Raw genomic sequence first — 5660 nt, 5'->3', positions numbered from 1 at the left:
AGTGATTCCAATTTTCGTGCTAAGAAGAATATAATTCCACAATTTTGTATTTGTATAGGATCAAATTTTTGTTTGTATTGATGATATACTGAATTATTTTTTTAAAATAACTTCTCATTTTGGTGTTAAGTCATCTTCGTCTCTTTCCCCTTAAAACCTATCAAGCTTTAAAATCAATCTTATGTCTATAATCAGGACCCAAACTTTCAAACTTTTCACCCTGAAGCACCTCTAATTTTCTTTTTTCACCCTTTAGGACCTCTTTCCTATTTTCCAGTCAACTTACCCACTATAAACCACCGCTAACCACACGCAATAAAAGATTTGTGTTTCAATAACATTTGTTAAACATGATTTTTAAGAAAGGAAAAATAAAATAAAATGATCGAACACCCTCTTCATTCAAAATATCAGTAGTTAGTACTCAACACCCTTTTGGGGTTCCACCACCAATCATACCCACCATTGCAACTCTTCCCTAAAATTTAAGTTTATAGTAATACAAATTATAGTTTTATCAACACCAACACCAACACCACCACCTTCACTTTATTTCTAATCATCTCTCACTAGATCTAACTGTGTTGGGGTGATTTTGATGGACTATTTAAGGTGGTTTTTGACTTGAATGGGTATTAAAATTTCAACTTGAATAGGGTGATTTTTTTTAGTGGTAAGGGCTATTTTAGCGGTGAGTGTGGTGATTTTCTTGAGTTGGGTTGAGTCATTTTGGGAGTTGGGGTTGTTTTCGAGGTGGTTCCTGGTGGGGTGGTTTAATGTGTATCTAGAGCCCTTTTCGGGGTGGTTTTGGTGGTTCTTGTTGTGATTTGGGTGATTTTTCGGAGTGGTGGTTTATGTAGTGGTTTTCGGGGTGGTTGTGGTCGATGTTTATGAGGATGATTGAATAGATAAAGACGATGAATATATTTTTAAGAATAATTAATTCAATTTCTATTTTTTGAAAAAAAATATTAGCTTAAGAACCCATCCTTTTAATTTCATAATAGTCAAATTTCACAAGAAAATAAAATGAGGTCCCAAACGGTGAAAAATGATGTGGTCCTCAACAAAGAGTTTGGGTCCTTGTTGTATGCTTAATCTTCAAATTTGTCATACTATAAGCCTTTCCTTAATTGCATATCAATAGTCAAATTTCAAAATCGAAGTTAGACATAATCACATTCTAAACTTGAATTAAATTTATATATAAGTTCACCTTGTTTTTGCTTATTTTAAATCAGATCAGATTAGATTAGAAAAAATAAGTTCAAATCAGATCAGATCAGAAAAAAATAAGTTCAAATCAGACAAATCAATTCAGTTCAGATCATGCTTATATGTAAAAACTCATTTATTACTATTAATACTATTATTTACTAGTCAGGCCCGTATTTGGCCCAGGGCAAACGGGGCGGAAGCCCAGGGCCCCCTCCCCAAAAAAAGCTGACAGTTAATACTTAGGCCCAGTAGATAACAGATGGAAAGCAGTTTTTTTTTTAAAAAAAAAAGTAAATAAAACCTTTCCTCTCCCAGTTTACATTCCTTCTTCATTCTTGGTCCCTTCATTTTCCCTCTTTTGAACTTCCAAATTAAACTTCCAATCAAAAAATTCAGCATCCTAAAAATCCTCATCTTTAAGAATTTTTTTTTTATTCCACAACTTCTTTCCAGATTAATCTCCAAACAAATCTCCAATTTAGTCAAGATGAACTCAAACGGTCTTCTCAAAATTCGATTTCCAACGGGATTAAAAAGTCTAATTTTTCATATAAATAAGTCTCCTTCAATTGGTCAAGGTTATGGAAGCAAAGATTCAAGGTTATCACTCTTACTCTTTGAGTTTCAAATTTTCAATTTGTCATTCATTTTGCTACTGTACAATGTACATCACTCTTAATTCTTGGTCTTTTTTTTTTTTGAAAGAAAGATCTCAAAGTCTTAATTGGTGTAATGGTGTCGATAGATTATATCAATTCTTGCTATTGTAGTCTATACATCGAATTTTCATTTATTTATTTTTATTATTTTGCTACAATGCTTATGTATATCACTCTTAATTGGTTTTTTATTATTTTGCTATTGCTAACTGTACATCGAAATTCGAATGTTCATTGTATATATATTATTGATTTTTTTTAGTATTTTGCTACTGTTAACAGTATATTGCATTGAATTTATTATTTTGCTACTGTATATCACTTTTAATTGGTTCTAGAAATTTCATGGTATATCATTGATTATTTTTTTTTTGCTACTGTTAACTGTACATCGATTTTTCTTTTTTAATTATATAGTTGGCTGATTTTTACTTGCAAATAATGATATGGCAGGTTTTCTTGTGGATGTTGTCTTGCTGATTTTTGTTTTATATTTAAGAGTGATGATCGACAACAAGTAGGATTCAGGTGCTATCGATGTATACCTTTTGTTTCATTAGTTTATTATATAATGTTGCCGCGTAAATATTTATCTGGTAGTGAAAAAAGGAAAAGGAGAAAACGAACACAAAAATTGATTGAATCACAAAAGGGAGCTATAAATAAATTCTTTTGTAGGCGAGTGGAAGAGCCTTCAAGTAGTGATGGATTGGGCTTAGAAACTGATAATAATCACCAATCTAATGAAAATTTGAGTGATGACAATCCCATTGATAACAATGATGACAATGTGATTAACGATGATACCGCCGATTTGAATGATGACAATGTGATTAACGATGATACCACCAATTTGAATGATGATAATGTGATTAACGATGATACCACCAATTTGAATGATGACAATGTGATTAATGATGATACTGCCAATCTGAACAATGACCATATAGCAACAAATGTTGATGTAGATATTGATGAACAATTCGTCCCTCCTATTGATATTTATGATCCTAGAAATTGGGGTATACTTGATAATAAAACTCGAGACATTTTGATTGAAAAAGGACCCCCTATGAGGGAATTGAGTCTCAAGTTCCCTAAAGATGAGTTATTTAGGCATTTTTCATTTGCTTATTATTCTAGAAAAATGAGTGATGGGGAGATTCAAGACAGAAAATGGTTGGTTTATTCCAAACATGTTGATAGAGTATATTGTTTTTGTTGTAAGTTGTTCTCTTCCCAAAATAATAGAAGTCTTTTAGCAAGTGGAGGGGTAAATGACTGGAAGCATTTGAGTGAGAAACTCAAACAACATGAGAATAGTGTTGATCATTTGACTAATATGAGTAATTGGAATGAAACAAGAGTGAGATTAAATAAAAACAAAGGCATTTATAAAGATTTGCAAGAAGCAATTTCAAAGGAAAAGGAATGGTGGAGACAAGTGTTAATAAGAATAGTATCTGTTGTTAAATGTCTTTCGAAATATAATTTAGCCTTTCGTGGATCTAATGGAAAACTTTATGAGGATAGTAATGGTAATTTTTTGGGCTTGATTGAAATGATAGCTGAATTTGATTAGATAATGCAAGATCATGTTAGACGTATTCAGAATAAAGATATTCACTATCACTACCTTGGCCCTCAGATTCAAAATGAGTTGATTTCTCTTTTAGCCCATGGTGTTAGAACTTCAATATTAAGGATCATTAAAGGGCCAAAATATTTTTCTATGATTCTTGATTGTACTCCTAATGTGAGTCATCAAGAGCAAATGACTTTGATAATACGATGCGTAAATGTGTCCAATAATAAGATAAAAATAGAAGAGTTTTTTTTGGAGTTCTTGAAAGTAGATGATACATCTGGATTGGGACTTTTTAATGAAATGTTAAATGTATGCAAGTCTCTTGATTTAGATGTTGATGATGTAAGGGGTCAAGGTTATGATAATGGTTCTAATATGAATGGAAAACACCAAGGGGTTCAAAAGAGATTACTTGATATAAATCCAAGGGCTTTATATATGCCATGTGCTTGTCATAGTCTGAATCTTACGCTATCTGATATGGCACATTCTTGTGTTAAAGCTATTTCTTTTTTCGGAATTGTGCAACGAATATACACATTATTTGCTAGTTCCACTAAAAGATGGCAGGTTTTAGTTGATAATGTGAAAGATTTTACTGTAAAATCTTTATGTAATACTCGGTGGGAGAGTCGGCTCAAAAGTGTTAAAGCTATTAGATTTCAAGCACCTCAAATAAGATTAGCTTTGTCAAAACTGTATGAATCTTGTGTTGATGATGCTAAGTCAAAAAGTGAAGCAGAAAGTTTGGGTAATTCTCTTGCAACCTTTGAATTTTTACTTGGCATTGATCTAGCATGATATTCTGTTTGCTATTAACATTGTGAGTAAGAAGTTACAATCTAAATCTATGTGCATTGGAACTACGATGAAGGAAGTGGAAGGTATAATGTCATATTTTGAGGAATATAGAAATAGTGGCTTTGAATCTAGTATGCTTATTGCCAAAAGCCTTGCTTTGGAAAAGGACATAGAGCCAACACTTCCAACAAAACGCCACGTCTTAAGAAAAAGACAGTTCGATGAGAGTGATAATGATGAAACAATACAATCACTAGAGGAATCTTTTAGAGTTAACTACTTTTTGGTTGTCGTTGATATGGCTATAGCTTCATTGAATAATAGATTTGAGCAACTGGAGGCATTTGATAGTATTTTTGGATTCTTATTTGATGTGAATAGGTTGAAATCAATAAATAGTGATGAGTTAAGAATATCTTGCATAAATTTTGGCAATGCTTTTACTCATAATAATTTGTCGGATGTTGATGCAGATGATCTTTTTTCAGAATTAAGAGTGTTGCAAATGACTTTGCCAAATGTGTCGATGTCAGCATTTGAAATTCTCGAGTTCGTAAATGTTGCAGATTGTTATCCAAATGTTTCAATTGCTTATCGGATCCTCTTAACCATGCCGATCACAGTTGCATCTGCCGAAAGAAGTTTTTCAAAGTTGAAATTATTGAAAACCTATTTGAGGTCGTCAATGTCACAAACAAGGTTGAATGGTCTAGCCATATTATGTATTGAGAGACATGTGTTAGAGCATATTGATGTAGACACTATTATTAGTACTTTGCATCTAAAAATGCCCGGAGAAATTGTTTTGCATGAGTTGAGTGTTAAATGAATAAATTTCAATTTTTGTATTTTAGACTACGTTTTTATTAGATTGTTTGTTGAGTATAATAAACATTGTCATTTAGATATATAAATTTATTTTTACTTATTTACATAGAAGTTTAACTCTAGTTTACTTATCGATTAGGGCCCAATTTTGATTTCGCCCTTAGGCCACCATATACTCAGAAACGGGGTTGTTACTAGTACATTTGTTCAAAAAGATTATTATTGTTGTTGTTGTACTTATTAATTATTAATATTGGTAATTATTATTAATCTCATTGTTATCATTATAAATGTCATTGTTATCATTATTTTAAGTTATTTTGTTGTTATTAAATAATAGAAAATTAAAAGACACGTGTTAAAAACATAAGCTTGGCACAAAAATAAGAAATATATAAAATATGATAGCTTAAATTCATGACAACAAAACTACTAAATTCGGATTACCTTTCAAAATAAGCTAAGTGCGAGATACAAATTATAAATTTGTCTTTTACGTTGCACACCACGCAGCCTTCCCTAGCCCCCTCATTTGCTCAGTGAATATTGATATTTTTATTTTTAAA

General features: G+C 31.6%; 1 pseudogene; it reads left to right on the top strand.

Annotated features, from left to right (window-relative positions):
• The first annotated feature begins 2448 nt into the window (after nt 1–2448).
• On the top strand, nt 2449–5095 carry LOC125496622 (uncharacterized; annotated as a pseudogene).
• Nucleotides 5096–5660: the final 565 nt, after the last annotated feature.

Source organism: Beta vulgaris, chromosome 4 (assembly GCF_026745355.1).
Source record: "Beta vulgaris subsp. vulgaris cultivar EL10 chromosome 4, EL10.2, whole genome shotgun sequence".
NCBI classification, from domain to species: Eukaryota; Viridiplantae; Streptophyta; class Magnoliopsida; order Caryophyllales; family Amaranthaceae; genus Beta; species Beta vulgaris.
This window is presented reverse-complemented; position numbering and strand designations above follow the sequence as displayed.